General features: G+C 40.7%; 1 protein-coding gene and 1 pseudogene across 2 annotated transcripts in view; one reads left to right on the top strand and one right to left on the bottom strand.

Annotated features, from left to right (window-relative positions):
- The window catches only part of LOC143798974 (carbohydrate sulfotransferase 14-like), a 45,650-nt pseudogene that overhangs the window by 14,882 nt on the left and 4,271 nt on the right, over window positions 1-26,497 (bottom strand).
- The window catches only part of LOC143767958 (neurturin-like), a 428,017-nt gene continuing 406,361 nt past the window's right edge, over window positions 4,842-26,497 (top strand). For both annotated transcript variants that reach the window (XM_077256565.1, XM_077256655.1), the window contains exon 1: window positions 4,842-6,028. The gene's annotated coding sequence lies outside the window, so the exon portion shown is untranslated. The remainder of the gene's footprint in view (window positions 6,029-26,497) is intronic.

The following is a 26,497-nucleotide window of genomic DNA, read 5'->3' on the forward strand; positions in this document are numbered from 1 at the left end:
TGTTTTGCCTATTTGTTCCAGTTCACAGCTGAAGTTTTGTTACTGTGTCTGGAAAGCTCTCGTTGATCAGGGATTGCTACTCTGGCGTTATGAGTTAATGCCAGAGTTTAAGGTAATCTCTGGATGGTGTTTTGTTAGTGTTTTTCTGCTGACCATGAAAGTATACTATCTGTCTTCTGCTATCTAGTAAGCGGACCTCAAATTTGCTAAGACTATTTTCCTGCTGCGTTTGTTGTTTCATCTGAACTCACCGTCATTATATGTGGGGGGCTACTGTCTTCTTTGGAATATTTCTCTAGAGGTGAGCCAGGTCTTATATTTCCCTCTGCTAGCTATTTAGGTCTTAGGCCAGAGCTGGGCATCTAGCGATAAATAGGAAATGCTACCTGGCTATTTCTAGTTGCGCGGCAGGCTTAGTTCATGGTCAGTATAGTTCCATCTTCCGAGAGCTTGTCCCTCTATAGGCTTGCTATTATCGCTGCCTGCAGAGATCATGACACATGTGTCTACTGAGAACTGATCCTAGGTCTGTTCTACACATTCCCAAAGTTGGTGCAAACTGGTCGACTCACTTTGGTATGTAAATGTGGTGCCCCAGGGTCCTGGTCGTCACAGTAGCATTGTTTTCCTCACGGGGAGAGTGATGTTACGTTTGAAAGCGATGAAGGATATCTTTTATCAGGTAATCGCCATAGACACAACATGTTCACACTCCAGGCCACAAGGGGGAGCTTTTGATCCTATTTCTAGGTGACTCCCCTATATATATTGTGGTTTGGAGGGAAAGAGGGAGAGATAGTCGGAAAGTGCCAGGAAGCAGACTGGAGCAGTCTGAGGCAGGAAGAACGTACGAAGGGGCCGTGTAGTCTGAAGTACTACAGCTCCTAAAGAAGGAGACATACAGAAAGCCGAACATTGTTCAGTGAGCGTGCAGGAGAGCAAAGCACAGGAATGTGACACTAGGGGGAGGACAGAAGAGCAGACTGTCTCCCTGGCAAAGCGCAGATAACCGGTAGCCGGACCACTGAGGTTGTAAGGGACTCTAAGACTTACATCAGAAACCGGCAGGACAGCTGAACTGCAAGTTACCTGTCCGTCACACACACCTGAGACACAGAAACTCATAGAGCCCGGGGCGTGATAGAGTCCCTGTAAAAAGGCTCAAGTTACCTGTCATACAGGTATTGTCCTATCCTATATGAGGGACAGAGAGAAGAACTGTGAGGACCTTATCTGAAGCCATAGGCAGTAAGGGACTACAACACCACCGCGCTAGAGGAAGGCTTTTTACTCCACCTTGTAAAGGGGACTCTGGATTCACTTCCAAGCCAGCCAGACCCTGTCCTGTGATCTGGTACCCTGGACTGTGGCTGCCTGAAGTCTTCAGTAAACCAGGTAAAGAGACTGCAAACCTGTGTCCTCGTTCTTTACTGCGCCATTCACCATCTTCCATCTACACACCGGGAGCCCTGGGGATACACTTCACCTGTGGAAAGATATACCATCTAGCTGCCATAACATCATCTCAGAGGACCCCTTATAGCAGCGTCGGTCCCCACTGACCGAATACCACAGATGGCGTCAAGAACATAAAATTTATTTAATTTCCCCTTTTACATGAGCGCCCAGGGCCACGGACCGGGTCGGCACCGTGACATCCCCCTGTGAACACCGGACCAGGTACCGGGTACCCCACGGCCCTGGCGGATGACTCATAAACATCTTTGTCTTCAATTCTACCCACAAGAGTATGATTGGGTTGGGGTCTGGGGACTGTGGGGGCAATTTCAGCACCTCTACTTCGTTGCCATTGAACCATTTCTTCGCCAATCTCGATTTATGCTTCAGGTAGTTGTCCTGTTGGAACACTATGTCTTCTTTTTCATGCCCATAGTACTTGAGTTTCCGAAATAACTAATCAAATAGAATACTCACATATAGGTCAGCATTGAGACCAGCATTGATCCTAGTCAAATATTCAACACATTTGATTGTGAAACAACCCCATATCATCAGGCTTCCTCCTCCAAACTTGACAGGTCCTTCAATTTCTCAATCCCTTAGCCCCTTTTTCCCTTGTTTCTTTCAGACCCATTTGCACCCATCAGAGCCTAGTCTATTGATTTTCATCTCATCGCTTCAAATCACCCGTTTCCAATCTTCTACTGTCCACTTTTTGTGCTTTATTCTGTCTACCTCTTGGCTTTTGAATGGATGGATGGACTTAATTTTGCATTCTTCCAACTGTCATGGCAATCACATCATGCAGTTTGCCAAATTTCCTTGGCCGAGAGATCGCTAACGATGAGCTGGATGACAGTGACCTGTCATTCAGGAAGCAACTTAATAACACACTGAGCTATTAGGGAATGTGGGAACAAGTTGTAATACAGAAGAAAAAAAATTCAACTGTCAGGAGGAAAATAGCAACAATGCAGTGACATGACAAGAATCTGCAATAGGCTACGTTCACATTTGCGTCTTTGGGCGCAGCGTCGTCGACAGATACCGATGCATGCGTCATGCGCCCCTATCTTTAACATGGGGGGCGCATGAACATGTGCCGGTATGCGTTGTCAAGCGTTGTACGACGCATGCGTCATTTGGGTGCACCAGACAGGGCGCGGCCGACACTACATATTGCATTTTTCCTGCGTCACATTTCAGGTAAACAACGCATGCAACGCACTTGCGTCGTAAATGCCCCCAAAAAACACATTACTGTCTATGTAAAACGCATAGGGCGCAGGTGCCTGCATTGACCCGCGTTGTTCCACGCATGCGCCTTTTGAGTAAAAAGGCGCATTTGACATGCGGCTCTTCGGTTTGACATGCGTTTTGGGTTGCGTCGACGACGCTGCGCCCAAAGACGCAAATGTGAATGTAGCCTAACTAATCATATGCTAAATAGTTGCAAGTCAAATTTATGTATGAGCTAGCCAAGATAATTTTCTATATAATGATGGTAGTCTCATATTTGAAGCAATAGTGGATGGTGATTGCTCATAAGTGTAAATAGACAGCAACCTGCTAATCAGTGTTTGGGGGGTGGACCAGAAGGCACATGAGCTGTAGTCCTGTAGTGATAATCTCCTGCTGACAAAACACTCATTCCTTTGAAACAACAGCACTCAGCCATAGGAGGTTTATCACCAAAAGATGCGTAAAAACAACCAATAAACAGAGATTTTTTTCTTCTCTGAAAAATATGGATTTATAGTGACAAAGAGGACAGTTGTTAAAATAGAAATATTATAACACCCAATGTTTTTTAGAATCACCCACTAATCAGTAAATCACCCACTAAATTTATAATGTGAACTCATATATATCACACAGTCTTACTAACTGATAGTATATTTGATATTGTATAATCTACCTGATATCCTCTAGGCAATCGTGACTTCCCAGGATTTCCTGAGATAAGCTCCAAGAAAAACAACAAGGAGTGTGAAATAAAAGCGGTAACAACTCTATGCCCTGCAGGTGGAAAAGGGCAAGTCCCATCTGGTGAGTGAGAAGAACAAGGCCTGACCTATCTGAGAACTGGCACAGAAATACCACAAGCAACTGGTATACTGCCAACGCCTTAACCCCAAGGTTTAACCCTTGTGGTCAAAGTGTAATTTTAAGGAGGGAATTTAGCTATCTATCTATCTATCTATCTATCTATCTATCTATCTATCTATCTCTATCTCATATCTATATATCCATTTATTATATATCCATTTATCTAACTATCTATCTCATATCTATCTATCTATATATCTATTATCTATCTATCTCATATCTATCACTTTCTAGCTATCTATCTCATATCTATATATCCATTTATTATATATCCATTTATTTAACTATCTATCTATCTATCTATCTATCTATCTATCTATCTATCTATCTATCTATCTATCCCATATCTATCTATCTCATATCTATCTATCTCTCTATCTATTATCTATCTACTCTCTATCTGTCACTGACCTCTTTATCTCTATCAATCTATTTTTTATTTATCAAACTATTTTCTATCTATCTATCTCATATCTATCTATCTATCTATCTATCTATCTATCTATCTATCTATCTATCCATCTATCTATTATCTATCTATTCTCTATCTGTCACTGACCTCTTTATCTCTATTATTTATTTATCAAACAATTTTCTATCTATCTCATATCTATCTATCTATCCATCTATCTATTATTTATCTACTCTCTATCTGCCACTGACCTCTTTATCTCTATCTATTTTTTATTTATCAAACTATTTTCTATCTATCTCATATCTATCTATCTCATATCTATCTATCTATCTATCTATCTATCTATCTATCTATCTATCTATCTCATATTTATCTATTATCTATCTGTCACTGACCTCTTTATCTCTATCTATCTATCTATCTATCTATCTATCTATCTATCTATCTATCTATCTATCTATCTATCCATTAAGATGAATGTTCACATGTTTGATTAGTCTTATTTACCCCTAGCATATGTATTCTGTAAATTTCCCTTCTTCTAATATGATATGCTATGGAACAGGTTTTGGAATGATCTGATAAACAAGTAATTGTAAAATAAATTGTATACAGTGCAGTAATTATTATCTTTTTAACACTTATTATATTACCATGATTATTATGTCTCTTCATACCTAGTTGTCCTAATGAAACACTGATAAGCCACGCCATTAGATGATAGGATAATTAATACATCCTTATTTTTTTAAAATCTAAGAGTACTGACGCATTTCATTCAATACGCTATACATAGAACTAACTTGGCTTAATTCTTTTATGAATGGATTTCACCTACAATATCATTTAGCGAATGAACTAAAGTATCAATAAGCAATAGCTTTAATCACAGATTCCTCTTACCAACAGTTCATGACATTGCTGCTCCAGGAGTGCAATTAGCCATAATTACTCAATTCTGCAATCCATTAGGCATGTCAATGTCACCATTGTACTTTGATCCTGCTTAGACTGCTTTAATAAACTTCTAGTTAACATGCAGTGCTACTCAATGCGTTACAGGAGACATCAGCGGCTCAGGGGTTAAATGTCATATTTTCGGTAACCTGATATTGGCCAGCAGGAGGAGTTAGTGAGAAAAGAAAGATTAAAGTTGGAAAAAAAAAAAAAAGTCGAAACCTTGCACTTATATAGACACACTCTCACCCTCCCACCTTAAGCCCTTCCTTCAGAAGAAACTCATTTTCTCCTTCAAGCAAGGTTCTGGGTGGCTGAGAGAAGGAGGAAGATTAAACATTAGACTACTGCTAAAAATAATTAATCCTACAGCACAGGAATCCGACAATCCTGAGGAGTTTTCTTAGCTCCAATCACATTCTAATAAAGCAAAATTACTTAGAGAAGGAAACATATCAGGGCTCATCAGAAGATTGGCGCTTTTAGTATTTGCAACTGTGCCTAATATTGGAGGAGTTCAAGATCTTCAATTTATTTTCACAGGACAGATGAGGTTAAGTGGAAGAAGTGTTGCTTAATATGTTAGACACATGACATGCCTCCAGAAACACGTATGTTAATTAGCTGCACTTATATAATGAAGCGGCTATAACTTCTGACAGCTCTTGGATGGGAAAGACGGGCTCGAGAGAGAAATTACAACAACCCTACTTATTGGATTTTACAAGGAATTACCAGAAGACTAAACAAGGCTTTTTTCTTACTGTATAAGAGAATTTCTGAGGAGCTTTCAAGAAATTGCTGACTTGAAATAATCTAACATCCCTGCTTTAGTTGTACCCAGCATGGGACATGATGACCACTCAGAAGCTGTCATGAGAGGTTGGGCAGTTCCTTCCAGATGTTGCAGCCTCTCTTAGCGGTGTCCAAGTGACCTTTGAAACATCTTCTTTGACTGTCCCAATGGAAGTCACAGACATATTCAAGGGGAACCCATCTTTATGGCTTTGTGCTTACAACAGTGGATCTGATATAATTTCAGGAGATCCCAATATTCATTAGCAGTCTGGATGGTCCGGGCTAAAGGTAAGGGAATAAGGAATAAAACCACAATTGTACTTCTGAAAACATGTGTTCCTCTTCAAGTGTGCTTTTCTTAGCAGCCTCGCGAAGCCTTATAATTGAGAAAGCATGTAGGTGTAATATGCTCAGCCTCAGACTTTACTCTTTTGATGTTCAAAATACTGCCAAACTATTTAAAGAATTTCTCCTAAAAGTGAAACATTTGCATCAAAGTGTACATTTTGATGAGGATTGAACATTAAGAATAAAATCCTCGTTCTTGAGTAGAATGGATTAATTTACAAGCTTCTAAGCCTGAGATGTAAATCCTGTAGCTTTCTTGGTACCAGGATCTTGATGAATGTGTCAGAGTATCATCATCTGGAGGTACGACAGAAGATCCTCCTGAGCTCGGCAGATAGCTTGTCAATAAGAATTAGTTAAGTCATTTATTAGTCTTTTTTTTTAAGATTACGAGTGAATATCCATAGATTTTTTTTAAGGATTTAAACCAGTATCATGGGGCAATCTAATTCCTTATGGATTACAGTGTCAGTTGATACAGTCTTTTAATGCAACATTTGCACATTAAACTGGTTACACCTGATCTAGAGTAAATCTGCAAATATTCATGAAAAGAAGACATGGGTCAATCAATTCACTACTTTATCATTTATACCAGATTACTTTTAATCCACATCACAATAAACGATAGGGATTTGTACAGTAATTTTACATTATTTCAAATCATCATATTTTTTCTTTATTGAATAAAACACAGGTTTTCTTTCAGTCTCACACGTTCAGTATTCGGTCAGTATTTTACATCAGTATTTATAAGCTAAAACCAAGAGCGGGTGGAAAATACAGAAGTGGTGACGTGTTTCTGCTACTGATTGTTTTTGACTTACAAATACTGATATAAAATACTGACCGAATGCTGAACGTGTGAATGTGGCTTCAAGACTTCAGAACAAAGGCTATGTGATTCATAAACAGAGTCCATTAGTTGTCAAAGGCTTCGTGCCATGCAGAGTGGGAATCAAAGGGTTAAAGAGAACATGACAAGCTCATTAGACAGTCGATGCAAATTCCACTCTCTAACATAAAATCTGGCTGAGACTCTTCCTTGCACATGCTTTGGGAGGGATTTAGACTGTAGTAAGATACAGTCCAAAATCACCATACACAACAGCTAATGTACTGCGAATACTCAACTAAACAGATAAGATTAAAGTATACTATACTGATAAAAAAAAATGGTTAAAAGCCTTATTTGAAAGCCTTTGTGTTCACCATCGCTGATTACCAATATATACCAGGAAGTTACCTAATTTATAGCGACATCTTGCATGCATTATAGTTTCCTATTAGGGTATGTTCATACAGTGTTTGTAGCATTAGTTTTTTTGATGCGTTATAGATGCGTTTTTTAATGAGTTTTTCATGTGGTTTTCTTTTATACATTCAATTGAAGGGATAAAAATAGCAGGAAAAATGCTGCAAGCTTTTTGATGCATTATTAATGCTTTTTGATCTGTGTTTCTTATGTATTCAAATAAAGGAAACTATGCAGGAAAATGCTGCAGTTCCCTAAAAATGCACCTTTTCTCAAAAATCGCAGCGTTAAAAACAGATTTTAGAAATCTCATTTATTTTGAAAAAAACCAAACCTGCTACGTGTGAACCAGACATTAGAGTTATGAATAAAGTAGCCTCTTTTTTCAACAGGAATCTTTTCAGATATTAAAATATCAAGTCGGTCTAAGTGCGCGACATCACCACTGGTAGGACGTTCTCACAAATGAGGCATGGGACAAGATTTCCTTGTCATGCTTCACCAACTTCTGATAACCGCAAAGTGACAACATGACTGAACGGAATTTCCGAGCTGTGCGGCTCTGACAGTGTGCAGCTTGATAAGTGCTTTACATTAGATAGTAGGCCGCCACATATTGCATTCATTCTGATAATCTGTAGATTGGAGGACACACGCAATGGAAAGGGAGCGCTCTCCTGATAATCTGGTCGTACTGTCACAGCTCATTAGATAGGATGCGAACACGCTGCACCGCCCTGGATATGTATGGGAAAGGATATTGCAAGTACTTCTTGTGAGCGTTTTTTCAGATGTCACAATGTATTAGAGAAAGTGAGACATCTTTCCCTTTCACAAAATGTGTGGCAATTGCATTAGAGTGCTCGGGTTTTCAGATCCTGATCTATATCCCCAATGCATTCGAAAGTAAGAACAATCTGCACCTGTTTTGGCAATCTGTTTGATGGTCCAGCCAGACAGAAGAGCTTGTAAAAGTCATTCAGTAGTTTGCAAATTTACCATTGAATATTTATCTCTTTCAAGTGGAAGCCTGTAATCTTTAACCTTAATCCACTGGTACTTTCCTAAGCATTTCTAATATTCCACTAAGAGCTCATTCAGACGTCAGGGATTTTCTCGCTTAAGAAAATCAGTCTGAGTCTCAGCAGGGTTTTTGATCAGAGTATCATCAGAGTTTTGGTCGGTGTGTCAGTTTTCACCATCAGAGTTTGATCAGTGTTTCAACAATTTTTCTTACATTCGAGAAAAACTGATGAATGGTTGGTCATGTTTACACATCGGGTTTTTGGTGAGTTTTTTTTACCTCCGTATGTGTAAGCCAAAACCAGGAGTGGGTGATAAATCCAGAAGTGGTGCATATGTTTCTATTATACTTTTCCTCTGATTGTTCCACTCCTGGTTTTGGCTTACACATACTGAGGTAAAAGACTGACGAAATATTGAACGCGTGAATGTGGCTTTTCTCAAACTTCTCATATAAAACAGTATGTGAACATAATGTTTTATATGAAACCAATAGATTGGCATTGGCAAGTTTGAATCAAGAATGTGATGAATATGTCTCCGTGCTTTTGTGTTGACCACTTGCTCTGCAAAATACTGGCATGTAAACAGTCCCATACATTATGTTAGGTGCTATACCATAGATAATAATAGTTCTATTGGTAAAAAACACAGATAGTATTCATAGGCTAAAAAAATTTACATCTGAATGAGCATTTAGAACGATATCAATGCTGAAACTGCCATTAATTTCTATCACACTTCACTCAGACATCACTGTTTTTCACAATAAATATGGTACTAGTCTTATCAGTGTTTTGGATCAGAGTGCCAGGGTGTTCGGTCAGTTTGTCTTAAGTGTTTTGAATCAGTGTGCCATCAGTGTTTGGTAAGCAGGGCCAACTGGCCATCTGACAATTCTGGCAAATGCCAGAAGGGCCTGTCTGGTCATGGGCTGCCTTGTGTGCTACGTTGTCAACAGAATCGGTGTTCTCCAGATACCCATACTGTTAGGAGTTGTGATGGAGCACAAAGTTGCTGACTCCGTCACTTACCCCAGTAGCCCACAGTTATCATTAGACATATTGGTCTTGTAGAAAATCTTCCTTTGCTCCTCGCTGGGTAATATTAGCAATATATCCCATCTGGTTCATGGGGAAGGGGACATCATGGGCCTGTGTTATTCCAAATGCCAGGACTGAATTTCAGCCCCAGTCCGTACCTGTTGGTAAGTGTGTCTTCAATGTTTTGGATCAGTGTGTCATCAGTATTTGGTCAATGCTTGGTCACTGTGTCTTCAGTGTTTTGGATCAGTGTGTCTTCAGTGTTTGGTCAGTGTGCCTTCAATATTTTGGATCAGTGTGTCATCAGTATTTGATCAGCATTTGGTCACTGTGTCTTCAGTGTTTTGGATTAGTGTGTTATCAGTATTTGGTCAGTGTGTTATCAGTATGTCTTCAGTGTTTGTTTAGTATGTCATCAGTGTTTTTCATTTATAGATAAGGAAATAAATTATAAATCTTCTACTATCCTTTGCAATGTTAATCAATTATTATTGATAATCTATTATCAATTCACATGTGAGGGCAGCCTGAGAAGCTGTTGTGATTCAATCTACATTCGTCCTACCCTCAGGGAGCAGAAGCAACTACCAGTGAGATAACTTCTGTAACTTTCTCCTGTTTATTTTGATACTGTTTTGCATAAGTTGTATGTCTTTTTATTATCATATTTTTATACCTTTTCTTATTGTAAGCACTGACCCTTTTGTTATTAAAGTATAAAACTTTAACAAGTTGAACCTTGAATGTTCTAAAGAATCCATAGCCTAAAGGTGTGTGAGCCTTATGAGTGATAGACATATTTTTATTTGTATTATTATTAGTCCGGGACTCATCGCCCGTGTATTCAATGAGTGGTGGCAGCGCATATGAGCGGGTGTGTGGCCTGGGTCAGTGTGTGATTTATGCTCCCATTACAGCATAGGACAGAGGTTGAATGCTGGACTGAGAGTGGGGAGATAGATTAACCCTTGCAGGCACAACCCCAAGTCACGTGTGAGAGCAGGCACGTGACGAATAAGTGACACCACGGAGTAGGGATCCGTGACAATTATAATAGATTGTAAGCTTGCGAGCAGGGCCCTCACTCCTATTGGTATCTATTTTGAACTGTGATTTTTGTTATGCTGTAATGTCTATTGTCTGTACAAATCCCCTCTATAATTTGTAAAGCGCTGCGGAATATGTTGGCGCTATATAAATAAAATTATTATTATTATTTATTAATGACAGCACACTGATGCCATGCTTGTTTGTCTGTGTTTTTCATGGACCCACATACTTGTATTAGTACTTTACATTGGTACTTTTCATATGTGGAAAAAAAATTGACATCTCTTTGATTTGTGTACGGACACACAGTCCGCAAAAAATGCATGGACATGTGAACAGCCCCATAGACTATAATTGGTTCGAGTTCTATTTGTGGCAGTGATGGATAGAACTTGTACATTGCACACAAATGACTACATGAGGCCTTAGACTGTGATGAACACTACTCACAGTGAAATTGTTGTAATGCACAATTCCAAAAATTAGCAAAGTATTTGATAAGTATTTTATTACTAAGTATTTTGTTACCCAGAATTGCAGAAAGAATAATGCTGGAGAAGACATACATACATGTAGCTCCACTCCAAAGTTATGGCATTGTGAAGGTTACATTTGGTACTTTAGTCCTGTATCTAAATGGCATCTAAATTTGCTGATCAAGAAGCTTGTTGTCATCCCCATAATGATTGAGGCACATGCCCTGCCAACTGCACAGCAGTGTCCCCACGCCATTATGATCTTCGTCCTTCGTAGTCGAAGATGACTATGGCTTCAGGGTGAGAAGAGAGTAGTTATGGGTCCGGAGGTGGCTGATGAGGCCCAGAAGGTTCGCCCACATACTTGACATAAGGAAGGAGATGTGGTCAGTACACCAGATTCTGCTTGTGCCTTGCGGATTGCACGCTTTCTTTTTGCTTCCAAGATTTTCCTATCTTCATCTGCACGTGCTCCTGAGGTGATCCTGCCCCGGCAACCTGGGCGATCCAGGGCGAGCTCTTCCCATTCATTGATGTTGAGCTCCAAGTTTTTGAGAGATGCCTTAAGGCAGTCTTTATAGCGCTTCTTCTGCCCCCCAACTGCTCGCTTTCCTTGGCACAGTTCTCCGTACAGCAGTTGTTTTGGTTGTCAGCTGTTGAGCATTGTGACCACATATCCAGCCAACCTGGCTTAGACTTTCAACAGGAGAGTGTAGACGCTGCAGAGCCCAGTTTGTTCCAGAATTGCCGTGTCCGGGACATTGTCTTGCTACCTGATGTGGAGGAGTCTGCGGAGGCAACTCATGTGAAAATGATTAAGCTGTTTAGCATGCCGGCTGGAGACTGTCCAGGTCTCGCTAGCATAGAGAAGTGTGGTGAGGACCACCGCGCAGTAGACCTTCAGCTTGGTGGTAAGGCTGTCCCCTTCATTCCCTGACGTTCTTACTTTTTTTGTGGAAAAAAAAGAGGCACATGCCCTGCCAACCGCATAGCTGTGTCCCCCCGCCATTATACTTTCATATTAAATGGACTGAAGATTAAACTGTAACTAGAAGTTCCATGCTTATTAAAGAAGAGCTCAAATAAAGGGGCCCAAACCATATACCCAAACACCATTCTTTAAGTAATTGGCTAATGCTAACTAACCTCTTCTGATTTTAACGTGTTTTAAAGGAGACTTGCCAGTAATTGGTGCCTGGATATTTGGAGAAGCAGGCATATGTGAGATGAACTCAAAATGTAATCAAAACCTCTTAACATACACCACCTTGAGGAGGCACACTTTATACCATTTGTGACACACTCTTAAGATGAACTCCAGAGATTGAAATACACGCACTTTCGGAATTTGTCTGTTAAGTCTTGCAGTAAGAACATTTCTCTACATGACATAGAAAACGTGCTGACTTCATAATTGTTGTACTTTATTTCCTTTTCAGGACATTAATCAGGAATTTAGTGTAGTCCTGAGAAACATTAGATAATTGGATGAGAATTTCTATAATTATTTTTCTGCTGACCACCCAGAGTGTGCAGTTGATCAGCTCACGCAATATTCAGCCTAGGTTTATATAAATGTATTTATAAGTCGAGTTTAAAGCAATGAATGTTAAAGCTATTTTCCTTAAAATCTTAAATGTACAGATTTGTCAGGCTAGAAAATTTTGTTGTATACATTACATGTACAAAAATAGTAACAGATTTTATAGGTTATACAAAGATAAGCTTGTTATACTTGGTGGTGGGGCTTACAGTCAGTGGAGCACCTGTGTGCATGAAAGTGTCTTTCGATCAATTGTAAAGAGTACACATGATTAAAGTAAAGGAAACAAATGGAAATCGATCATTAATAGAGATTGTCAAAGCAATTCTATGTGAATTTGCGTCGAATTTTATGAAATTTGTAGATTGTATTCGAATAATTTGCCATTCAATTTGTGTAAAAGGCCACAAAAATGTTTGCGACCTTTTAACAAAATGCTTAAAATTAATTCAATCATAAAATGCTAGCATGACTTCATGAGTGACCACGGCTATTACATAATCAGGAGAGACTTTTATAGACTGTGTAAAAGCCCAAGCAGGGAATGCAGCAGCCATTTAAATTTAAGGATAAGGATAGTGAGAGTTTGTTAGCACTCACAGCTCAGCAATAGAGACAGGAAGAGAGAGCCCTAAATCATTGGACAAATGTTCCAGACACTAGTAGCCTATGAATAGTTCAGAGATTAAATTGATAAAGGGGTTAGCCAGGACAATTATTATTTTTGTTCAAACAGCTAATAACTAATAGACAAGTAGTTGCAAATTACCTGTCTGTTCTGAACGGGGACGATCTCTGCCCGCCCAGTCAGTCATTCTGCTGCGTCAAATTAAGAATTTGTAAACAGAACAGCTCTTCCTCTTTCAATCTGCTCTGTTGGCGGGGTAATATCTGCAGACAACATGCTGATTAATAGCTGGTTCCCAACAGTTCGTTAGAAGGGAGTCAGCTGTCAATCAGCAAGACATCAGTAGAGATGCCCCGTCAACAGAGCAGTGAGGAAAGAAAACTTTGCTCTGTCAATGTGAATTCAGTGGAATATTCAGCAGAAGCTGTCAATGACCACTCAACAGAGATTGGCTCCAGGCAGAACAGGTAGGCAGTTTGCCACAATTGGCCATCCAGCAAGCGTACTAGGGAGAAAGAAGTAGAGGGCACTATCGAAAGTAAGGCACGTCACTTGTCTCAGTCACAACAGGATGATGTTACCTCTAACAGAGACACCGTCAGCTTGCGTCTGTATTCTGCATAGAATGGTCTACCTGACCACAAATGAATAAGCGGGATAATTTATGTTCCATTTGTTTAGATAAAAGAAAAACATGAAAAGACTGTCAGCACACTGTTTTTATTACCGGATTGCCATCAGTTTCTATGATGAGGTATCTTAGGCACAATTTGGCTGTGTTTGTGTTAAAGCGATTGAAAGGGGTTGGATACAGTCCTAGGAAACCTCAGAGTATCCTGCATATCTTTGTAGGGCAATATGAGTACCTGCAATTTATTTATGTATGCTTTCCATGGTTTATAAAAGATGTAGAGCTACAGTATTTTCTCATTAGGGAACAATTGTATATTTTGCATCAGTTCAGTGCTGTTTGCTCTTCTCTTTAAGATCGATATTTGGCCTACACAATCAGTCTTGTTACTTTTATGTGTTGCTTTTACTATTATGCCCTGTAGAAATTTGTACACGACTGTCACTGTGTTCAATGAGAAGCTAACGTTGGAGATATAGCTGGGAGCATAGTTATTCAACATCATAAAAGAGGGCTTTCTGTTTCTTTGACAACACAAATTGTTCTAAAATTGTGATTTTGCTGGAGTGATACAGTTACCATGGCAAGGAGTGTGGAGTTTGGTTTGACTCCATGTATACACTGCTTTTTGCATTTTGGCAGAGTAATTCATTTTGAAGGATACTTTGTCCACTGGAATATAAACTATTAAATAAAGATAGTGAGTCAACTTAGTAGGGGAGGGCTTCCTAGTTGCAATGTTCTTAATAAAAGCTGGCAGTGTTGGAAGAGGTTTCTCAATATTCGAGGTTCTCTGAGTTTAACTTGCTTAGGAGACAAAACTTGGAATTTTTTTCCATCCTGGGCCAAACATTCTGAAAATGTGAGGATGTTGTGTTGGTGTCTCATTTGTTTTGTAATAGTACATTTTATTATTGGGAACAATTGAAGGACTCAAACAGTAAGGATTAAAAGACTCATAAGCCTCCAAAACACATCAGACTAATGTTGGCTGAACCAGATGACATTGACAGGTTCAGCCAACTATCTAATGAGTATGGAGAGCCTGGAGAATTAATTGTCAAGGAAGTTAAGGATATGGCACATCTAATTTTGGATTGTCAATCCTTTTGTTCTTCTTGAGATAAGATGGCCCCTTTGATAGAGAACACAGGAACGCTAGTTCAGCCCGATGTATACAGTGGGGAAAAAAAGTATTTGGTCAGCCACCAATTGTGCAAGTTCTCCCAAATACAAAGATGAGGGAGGCTTGTAATTGACATCATAGGTAGAACACAACTATGAGAGTCAAAATGAGAAAAACAAATCCAGAAAATCACCATGTCTGATTTGGCAAGATTTATTTTGCAAAATATTCTGGTAGAGGTCTTGAACTGCACTCGTGGAGTGGCAATGTTACAATAACTGTAGGTAGAGTATTGATCCCTAAACTGATCTCTTTGTAGCTAGGATACTGATTTAATGGCGATAGTTTGGGACAAAACTTTTTCATTTGGTCTACAAGTGAGACTCGCTCCAACTCATTTGGACAGCATAGAATTTGCCCTTTACTTTAGCCGTATTTGTAAAACTGTGCTCATATAATGTTAGCATTCTGCAATGGATTTGGTTGTATAGACATACAGTGGCTTACATCGACTATACAGCCCACTCCCACCCTCTCATTTGTCTATTAACCCCAAACTCCCTGTTGCCCCTGACTAGCTCCTGTCCCTCACCAGCTCTCCATACAGTCTCTGTCTGCCAGTTATTTCGTTCAGCCAGGCTTGATCACTCTGATCTATTAATGTTATTGTGCTACTTTATTTCATTTTCTCACCTTGGCTTTTATTGTGCCCACTTGCTTGCTTTCTGATTTTGTCACTGACATGACCTTTTGGTATCCACAACTTGTGATGATCCTAATTGCTGCCAGTTTGCTCCTCCTGTCAGCTGACTCCATGGCCCCAGCCCATAGGTCCCTGTGTAAAGGTACCTTCACACTGAACAACTTAACAATGATAACGATAGCGATCCGTGACGTTGCAGCGTCCTGGATAGCGATATCGTTGTGTTTGACACGCAGCAGCGATCAGGATCCTGCTGTGATATCGCTGGTCGGAGCTAGAGGTACCGTCACATTAAGCGACGCTGCAGCGATATAGACAACGATGCCGATCGCTGCAGCATCGCTGTTTCGTCATTGTGTGGTCGCTGGAGAGCTGTCACACAGACAGCTCTCCAGCGACCAACGATGCCGAAGTCCCCGGGTAACCAGGGTAAACATCGGGTTACTAAGCGCAGGGCTGCGCTTAGTAACCCGATGTTTACCCTGGTTACCAGTGTAAATGTAAAAAAAAAAAAACACTACATACTTACATTCCGGTGTCTGTCGCGTCCCCCGGCGTCCGCTTCCCTGCACTGTGTAAGCGCCGGCCGTAAAGCAGAGCGGTGACGTCACCGCTGTGCTCTGCTTTACGGCCGGCCGGCGCTGACACAGTGCAGGGAAGCGGACGCCGGGGGACGCGACAGACACTGGAATGTAAGTATGTAGTGTTTGGTTTTTTTACATTTACACTGGTAACCAGGGTAAACATCGGGTTACTAAGCGCGGCCCTGCGCTTAGTAACCCGATGTTTACTCTGGTTACTCGGGGACTTCGGCATCGTTGGTCGCTGGAGAGCTGTCTGTGTGACAGCTCTACAGCGACCACACAACGACGAAACAGCGACGCTGCAGCGATCGGCATCGTTGTCTATATCGCTGCAGCGTTGCTTAATGTGACGGTACCTTTAGTCCAGATCACTGTCCAGCCATTAGAAGGTGAAGGCCAGGGCAAACATCAGAATCTGATAAACAGAGTGTTTTGTATTAAACCTGTCTTTGGAAGCCCTATTATCAGCTTCCAGGCTACAACAAACAGTGTACCTGTGACACTTAGGGTATGTGCACACGTCCGGATTTCTTGCAGAAATTTCCTGAAGAAAACCGGAAATTTTCTGCAAGAAATCCGCAATTTTTTTTTTGCGCTTTTTTTCTGTTTTTTTTGCGTTTTTTTTTAGCATTCTGCAAGTGTAATTAGCTTGCAGAATGCTAAAGTTTTCCAAGCGATCTGTAGCATCGCTTGGAAAACTGACTGACAAGTTGGTCACACTTGTCAAACATACTGTTTGACAAGTGTGACCAACTTTTTATACTATAGATGCAGCTTATGCAGTATCTATAGTAAACGATAGAATGTTTAAAAATAATTAAAAAAATTAAAAAATGGTTATACTCACCCTCTGCAGACAGCCAATCTCCTCAGCGGCGTCCGTTCCTATAGATGCCGGTGTGGTTCAGGACCTTCGATGACGTCGCGGCTTGTGATTGGTCGCGTGAGTCACATGAGCGGTCACGCGACCAATCACAAGACAGCGACGTCATCACAGGTCCTGAACCACACCATCTATAGGAACGGAAGAGAAAGCATGCACCGGAGAGGCGGGAACACTTCGGGGGGCCATCAGAGGGTGAGTATATCACTATTTTTTATTTTAATTCTTTTTTTTTTACCAATTATACGGTGCCCAGTCCGTGGAGGAGAGTCTCCTCTCCTCCACCCTGGGTACCAACCGCACATAATCTGCTTACTTCCCGCATGGTGGGCACAGCCCCGTGCGGGAAGTAAGCAGATCAATGCACTCCTAGGTGTCTCCCTTGAGGAAGGGACACCCGAAACGCGCGTTGGGAGGAGGGGGACATCGCGGTGCCTGTCTGACATTCACATCGAATTGGTATGTTTTGTCTCCCATGTTGATCCATCCATACTTTTTCCTTATACCCCCACTATTGGACTATATTATATGTATATGAATAGCTGGTGGATGGACTTCATGTGGGCCCTTATTTTTACTACTTTGATTACGGGTGCCGCTCTGTTCCCCCTTTATGCAGCTACGGCTTGAGGGCCGGTTTTAACCCTTTACTGTCACTGTTTGATCTGTCTCATTTGTTGCATTTCTAATAAAGTTGTTATTTTTCTACTTTGGGACTTGTACATCATTCTTTTGTGGTAATGCCTAGGTGTGCAGAATCCCCGCAATTCCGCATTTTTAATGAACATGTTGCTTTTTTTTCCGCGATGCGATTTTTTCGCGGAAAAAAAAGCAACATTTGCACAAAAAATGCGGAATACCCTGTAAGTAATAGGAGGCATATGTAAGCGTTTTTTCACGTTTTTATAGCGAAAAAACGCGAAAAAAACGCAAAAAATCCTGAACGTGTGCACATGGCCTTAGGGCCTCATTCATTAATACAGGCATTGTGTATGCAACTTATTGAATTAGGCACATTTTTTAACTGGTATGCTCCTCAATGCTTCTCTGGTAGAAATGTTATTCCAGTCAGGTAATGGAGTAACATTTCTTCTATAAGGCATGTGAAAACGCCATAAATCACAAAACTTTTCAACATTTGAAGGTTTTTATGCCATAAAACTGTTGAATACACATTCGTAGATCAGGCCCATAATGTAAGCAGGGATTTGTTTACTTTATCTTTATTTTAACAAATTAATTTTGGTAACATACGAATTTCAGGTTTTCTAACTTTGTGAAGCCGTTTGCTTGTTACTAGTGCTGTCGTCCTCATATAATGCACATTGTTATCAAAATGGCCACTGATGGTGAAACACAAGACTAAATATGCTTATCAGTCTCCTCCAATTGAAATGAACATTCCCATGTTCAATCTTCATCAATTGGCCAGTTTCACATGAGCATTATATAAATCTTTAGCACTATAGGTTCGGGTCATTAGACCTGCTGGGACAAAACTTAAGCAGACCTCTTTCTATATTACTCTATGTAAAGGGTTAGCAGGAGGTGCATTTTTGGTCTTCTAATGATGATTGAACCTATTTGTATAACTAAACCTATTTGTATAACTAATTTTGAACAACATGAAGGTGGTTTCATAGCCATTGTTTTTTAATACATGTTTAATATTTGTCATCCAAGGGGTGTATTTTGACCTTAATGACCTGGCCGTTTTCTGCAATTCTGACCAGTGTCCCTTTATGAGGTAATAACTCAGGAACGCTTCAATGGATCCTAGCGGTTCTGAGACTGCTTTTTCGTGACATATTGTGCTTCATGTTAGTGGTATATTTAGGTCGATAATTTTTGCGTTTATTTGTAAAAAAAAATGCAAAATTGGCTAAAATTTTGAAAATTTAGAAATTTTCAAATTTTGAATTTTTATTCTGTTAAACAAGAGAGTTATGTGACACAAAATAGTTAATAAATAACATTACCCACATGTCTACTTTACATCACCACAATTTTGGAAACAACATTATTTTTTTGCTAGGAAGTTATAAGGGTTAAAATTTGACCAGCAATTTCTCATTTTTACAACAAAATTTACAAAACCATTTTTTTAGGGACCACCTCACATTTGAAGTCAGTTTGAGGGGTCTATATGGCTGAAAATACCCAAAAGTGACACCATTCTAAAAACTGCACCCCTCAAGGTGCTGAAAACCACATTCAAGAAGTTTATTAACCCTTCAGGTGCTTCACAGCAGCAGAAGCAACATGGAAGAAAAAAATGAACATTTAACTTTTTAGTCACAAAAATGATGTTTTCGCAACAATTCTTTTATTTTCCCAGGGGTAAAAAGAGAAACTGGACCCCAAAAGTTATTGCACAATTTGTCCTGAGTACGCTGATACCCCATATGTGGGGGGGAACCACTGTTTGGGCGCACAACAAAGCTCGGAAGGGAAGGAGCGCCATTTGACTTTTTGAATGAAAAATTGGCTTCAATCTTTAGCGGACACCATGTCGCGTTTGGAGAGCCCCTGTGTGCCTAAACATTGGAACTCCCCCACAAATGACCCCATTTTGGAAACTAGACCCCCCAAGGAGCTCATCTAGATGCATAGTGAGCACTTTAAACCCCCAGGTGCTTCACAAATTGATCCGTAAAAATGAAAAAGTACTTTTTTTTCAAAAAAAAATTCTTTTATCCTCAATTTTTTCATTTTCACATGGGCAACAGGATAAAATGGATCCTAAAATGTGTTGGGCAATTGCTCCTGACTACGCCAATACCTCATATGTGGTCACAAATCACTGTTTGTGCACACAGCAGGGCTCGGAAGGGAAGGAGCGCCACTTTACTTTTGAATGAAAAATTAGCTCCAATCGCTAGCGGACACCATGTCACGTTTGGAGAGCCTCTGTGTGCCTAAACATTGGAGCTCCTCCACATGTGACCCCATTTTGGAAACTAGACCCCCCAAGGAACTTATCTAGATGCATAGTGAGCACTTTGAACCCCCAGGTGCTTCACAAATTGATCCGTAAAAATGAAACAGTACTTTTTTTTCACAAAAAATTTCTTTTAGCCTCAATTTGTTCATTTCCACATGGGCAACAGGATAAAATGGATCCTAAAATTTATTGGGCAATTTCTCCTGACTACATTGATACCTCACATGTGGGGGTAAACCACTGTTTGGGCACACGGCAGCGCTCGGAAGGGAAGGAGCGCCATTTGACTTTTTGAATTACCCCATTTTGGAAACTAGACCTCCTACGGAACTAATCTAGATGTGCGGTGACCACTTTAAACCCCCAAGTGCTTCACAGAAGTTTATAATGCAGAGCTGTGAAAATAAAAAATCATTTTTCTTTCCTCAAAAATTATTTTTTAGCCCGCAATTTTTTATTTTCACAAGAGTAACAGGAGAAATTGGACCCCAAAAGTAGTTGTCCAGTTTGTCGTGAGTACGCTGATACCCCATATGTGGGGGTAAACCACTGCTTGGGCACACGTCGAGGCTCGGAAGGGAAGTAGTGACTTTTGAAATGCAGACATTGATGGAATGGTCCCCGGGCGTCACGTTGCGTTTGCAGAGCCCCTGATGTGCCTAAACAGAAGAAACCCCCCACAAGTGACCGCATTTTGGAAACTAGATCCCCCAAGGAACTTATCTAGATATATGGTGAGCACTTTGACCCCCAAAGTGCTTCGCAAAAGTTTACAACGCAGAGCCGTGAAAATAAAAAATCATTTTTCTTTCCTCTAAAATTATGTTTTAGCAAGCAATTTTTTAGTTTCACAAAGGTAGCAGGAGAAATTGGACCCCAAAAGTTGTTGTCCAGTTTGTCGTGAGTACACTGATACCCCATATGTGGGGGGAACCACTGTTTGGGCACACGTCGGGGCTCGGAAGGGAAGTAGTGACTTTTGAAATGCAGACTTTGATGGAATGGTCTGCGGGCGTCACGTTGCGTTTGCAGAGCCCCTGATGTGCCTAAACAGTAGAAACTCCCCACAAGTGACCCCATTTTGGAAACCAGACCCCCCAAGGAACTTATCTAGATGTGTGGTGAGCACTTTGAACCCCCAAGTGCTTCACAGAAGTTTATGACACAGAGCCGTGAAAATAAAAAATAATTTTTCATTCCTCTAAAATTATGTTTTAGCAAGCAATTTTTTATTTTTGCAAGGGTAACAGGAGAAATTGGACCCCAATAATTGTTGCCCAGTTTTTCCTGAGTATGCTGTTACCCCATATGTGGGGGTAAACCACAGATTGGGCGCATGTCGGGACTCGGAAGGGAGGGAGCACCATTTGACTTTTTGAACGCAAGATTGGCTGGAATCAATGGTGGCGCCATGTTGCATTTGGAGACCCCTGATGTGCCTAAAAAGTGGAAGCCCCTCAATTCTAACTCCAACACTCACCCCAACACACCCCTAACCCTAATCCCAACTCTAGCCATAACCCTAATCACAACCCTAACCCCAACACACCCCTAACCACAACCCTAACCCCAAAACACCATAACCCTAATCCCAACCCTAACCCTAATCCGAACCCTAATCCCAACCCTAACCCTAATCCCAACCCTAACCACAACCCTAACCCCAACACACCCTAACCCTAACCATAACCCTAACCACAGGCCTAATCTTAACCCTATTTCCAATCCTAGCCCTAGTTCCAACCCTAACTCTAATTCCAACCCTAACCCTAAGGCTATGTGCCCACGTTGCGGATTCGTGTGAGATTTTTCTGCACCATTTTTGAAAAATCCGCAGGTAAAAGGCACTGCGTTTTACCTGCGGATTTACCGCGGATTTCCAGTGTTTTTTGTGCGGATTTCAGCTGCAGATTCCTATTGAAGAACAGGTGTAAAATGCTGCGGAATCCGCACAAAGAATTGACATGCTGCAGAAAATACAACACAGCATTTCCGCGCAGTATTTTCCGCACCATGGGCACAGCGGATTTGGTTATCCATAGGTTTACATGGTACTGTAAACCTGATGGAAAACTGCTACGAATCCGCAGCGGCCAATCTGCTGCGGATCCGCAGCCAACTCTGCACCGTGTGCACATAGCCTAATTCTAACCCTAACCCTAACCCTAGCCCTAACCCTAACCCTAGCCCTAACCCTAGCCCTAACCCTAATGCAAACCCTAACCCTAACCCTAGTGCAGAAAAAAAAATATTTTCTTTATTTTATTATTGTCCCTACCTATAGGGGTGATAAAGGGGGGGCTTCATTTACTATTTTTTTTATTTTGATCATTGTGATAAGTTTATCACAGTGATCAAAATATACCTGGAATAAATCTGCCGGCCGGCAGATTCGGCGGGCGCACTGCGCATGCGCCCACCATTTTGGAAGATGGCGGCGCCCATGGAGAAGACGGACGGACTCCGGGAGGCTCTGTAAGTATGAGGGGGGATCGTAGCATGGGGGGTGGATCGGAGCACGGGGGGAGCGGGCAGGAGAACGGGGAAGCGGACAGGCGGACGGAGGGGACTACGGGACAGATCGGAGGACTGGGGAGGCGATCGGTGGCTGTGGGGGGGGCACATCAGGGTTTCCAGCCATGGCCGATGATATTGCAGCATCGGCCATGGCTGGATTGTAATATTTCACCACTTTTTATAGGTGAAATATTACGAATTGCTCTGATTGGCTGTTGCACTTTCAACAGCCAATCAGAGCGATCGTAGCCACGAGGGGGTGAAGCCACCCCCCCTGGGCTGTAGTACCACTCCCCCTGTCCCTGCAGATTGGGTGAAATTGGAGTTAACCCTTTCACCCGATCTGCAGGGATGCGATCATTCCATGACGCCACATAGGCGTCACAGGTCGGATTGGCACCGACTTTCATGACGCCTACGTGGCGTGAAAGGTCGGGAAGGGAAATATTTCCTTCCAAATTAGGGGTAGGTTCAAGTAGATGTTAAAAACTTTTTTATATGATTTTGGTGCCAGGAAGTAAAGCATTGAATGCAAAACATCTTCTACACTCACAAGCCAGTTTTTATATATTGATATATTGATATATTGATATGGGTATCACAAATGATTGGAGGAGTGTTGACTGAGCAAGGAGTTATTGTGCGGTGGTTTTAGTTTGCTGATATCCACATCCAGTTTATTTTCTGTTCTTTTATATTGGAAGTTTAATTAAAGGTACTGTATGTTATACTGTATGTCTGTTTGTAATTTGATTTATAAAGCTGAGATCAATCGCTAAGTCACAAATGTAAATGTAAAATATTGTTGCTCTCTGATTTTGTGTTATATTAAGCAAAATGAATTAAGAAGGTAAATACATTTACAAGGCCTGCTTAACCTATTTACTCCCCAAGGCCATTTGCACCTTCATGACCAGGTCAATTTTTACACTTCTGACCAGTGTCACTTTATGAGGTCATAACTCTGGAACGCTTCATCGGAACCCACTGATTCTGAGACTGTTTTTGTGACATATTGTACTTTATTAAAGTGGTAACATTTCTTCGATATAACCTTGGCAATTTTCAACCTTTGATTTCTTATACCCTTAAATCAGAGAGATGTGTCACACAAAATAGTTAACAAATAACATTTCCCACATGTTTACTTTACATCAGCACAAGTTTTGAAACAATTTATTTTGTTAGGAATTTATAAGGGTTAAATGTTGACCAGCAATTTCTTCTTTTTCCACCAAAATTTACAAAACCATTTATTTTAGAGACTACCTCACATTTTATATGATTTTGAGGGGTCTATATAATAGAAAACACCCAAAAGTGACACCATTCTAAAAATTACATACACAGCAGAGCTCGAAAGGGAAGGAGTGTCATTTGACTTTTTGAATGGAAAATTTGCTGGACCAATTAGCGGATGCCATGTCACGTTTGGGGAGCACCAGATGTGCCTAAATACTGAAAATCCCCAAAAAGTGACACCATTTACTAGACTCCTCAGGGAACTGATCTAGATGTGTGGTGAGCATATTGAGCCCTCAGGTGCTTCACAGAAGTTTATAATGTTAAGCTGTGAAAATTAAAAAAAAAATCAAATTTTTCCTACAAAAATGTGTATTAGCCTCAAATTTTGCATTTTCATAAGCGTAGCAAGAGAAATTGCACCATACAATTTGTACAAGGATACCTCATATGAGGGAGAGAACTACTATTTGGGCGCACGGCAGAGCTCAGAAGGGAAGGAGTGTCATTTGGCTTTTTGAATGTAAAATTTGCTGGAATCATTAGCGAACACCATGTCACATTTGAAGAGATCCTGATGTTTCTAAACAATGGAAACCCCCACAAGTGACCCCATTTTTTAAACTAGACCACTCAAGGAATGTATTTAGATGTATGGTGAGCACATTGAACCCCCAGGTACTTCACAGAAGTTTTTAGTATTGAACCGTAAAAATAAAAAAATAAAAAATAATTTCCTACAAAAATGTTATTTTAACCCAATTTTTTTCATTTTTACAAGGGTAACAGGAGAAATTGCATCATACAATTTGTTGTGCAATTTCTCCTGAGTACGCCGATACCCCATATGTGGGGGAATACTACTTTTGAGGCACAGTACAAAGCTCAGAAGGGAAAATGCACCATATTGGACTACAGATTTTGCTGGAATGATTTGAGAGTGCCATGTCACATTGGCCGAGCCCCTGAGGTGCCAGAACAACAGAAACCCCCCATATGTGAACTCATTTTACAAACTGCACCCCCCAATGAATTCACTTAGGAGTGCAGTGATCATATTGACGCCACATGTGCCTCAGAGAATTTTATACCATTGAGAGGTGAAGAAAGAATAAATTAAATTTTTACCTCTAAAATGTTGTTTTAGCTCCAAGTTTTTAATTTTTTCTAAAGGCTAATAGGACATTTGTTTTACAACAAACTAAGGTCCATTTTTTCCTGAGTGCACTACATTAACTCAACTTACCTCCTGATGATCCATACTCGGTGAAACGCGTAGAGGTTACAAGCTACTAATCATAAGTACCCCCTTTTGCTGTTGGTCTGATTTGTACCATGTAATATATTGATATGTTTTTCATCATCACATAATTTACTTCTTTTTTACTGTTATTTGATTGTTCCCAATTTGGATTTACTTTACCTGGGGAATGTAAGTACATTTATCCTTGGGATTCCCAGGGTCAGCCATCGTGGAAGGGAGGCACCATATCCGCTGTCAAGTAAGGTGCCAACCTCCGCTGACAGGCAGGATTTCATTGGCAGGGAACAGCTTAGTGGGGTACCATCAGCCCATTGTAAATCATCCAAGCTTTTTATTATTGATGCTAGTCAGTTCACTCGTTCATTTATCTCTCTGACACTTACACTACATATATCTACATGTCCAGCGGCCCGCTTGCACTGACAATCCTTCCTTTCACACTCAGTATTGTTGAGTGCGTGAATGGTTGATGATTTGAAATCCTTATAGGCCAACCTTTCCTGAGATTCTGAGTGTGTCAATACCCTACATGTAATTGGCAAATATTTTTCAGGCACAGTGCAAAGCTCAGAAAGGAAGGAGCGCCATACTACAATGCAGATTTTACTGTTATGGTTTGCGGTTGCCATGAAGAGTCCCCGAGTTGCTAGAACAGCAGAACTCCTCATCGAATTCATCTAGGGGTGCAGTGATCATATTAACACCAAGGGTATGTCACAAATTTTATACCATTGGGCAGTTAAGAAAAAATAACTAAATTTTTACCACCAAAATTTTGTTTTAGCCCCAGATTTTACATTTTCACACAAGAAGTGAGTTAAAATTGCACCAAATTTGTCCCACAATTTCTACTGGACATGGCAATACCCCATATATGGCTCTATAGTACTGCATAGCCATATGGAGAGACTTGGGAGGGACGGAGAGCTATTTGCCTCTGTAGATTTTCCAAGAATAGTTTGCGGACTCCGTATACAGAGCCCTTAATTGCTAGAAGAGCAAGATCCCCACTCAAGTGACCCCATTTTGGAAATTAATCCCGTTTGGGAATTTATCTACAGGTGTAGTGACGATTTTGACTCCATGGGTGTTTTCAGAAAAGAAGCAGCAATGAATGTTACCAAGTGAAAATTCCAAACTGCCATTGTAGTGATCAATACGTTGAAGTGACCAATAGGCTGTAGTGACCAGTTGCAGTCACCTGTACGTTATGCCCAGCTCATGCCTCTGGAGACATGCACCCGTAAGTTAGGTGAACGCTCATCACTTCAGAAATGCCAAACATGTGGATGCTATATATGGTTTAGGTACACTGTGGGGCTCAGAGGAGAGGGGGGCATTTGGATTTGGGAGCGCAGAATTTCTTTTGAGGGATAAGGAGCCATTTTGTTTTTGCAGAGTTATTGTACTAGCAGTAACGTGGAAGCCCCTATATTTCCATTAACAGATGACAGACCTGAGTGAGTGGGGTACTGCTTTTTTTGTCAATTGAGTTGA

The sequence above is a fragment of the Ranitomeya variabilis genome, chromosome 1, assembly GCF_051348905.1.
Source record: "Ranitomeya variabilis isolate aRanVar5 chromosome 1, aRanVar5.hap1, whole genome shotgun sequence".
NCBI lineage: Eukaryota > Metazoa > Chordata > Amphibia > Anura > Dendrobatidae > Ranitomeya > Ranitomeya variabilis.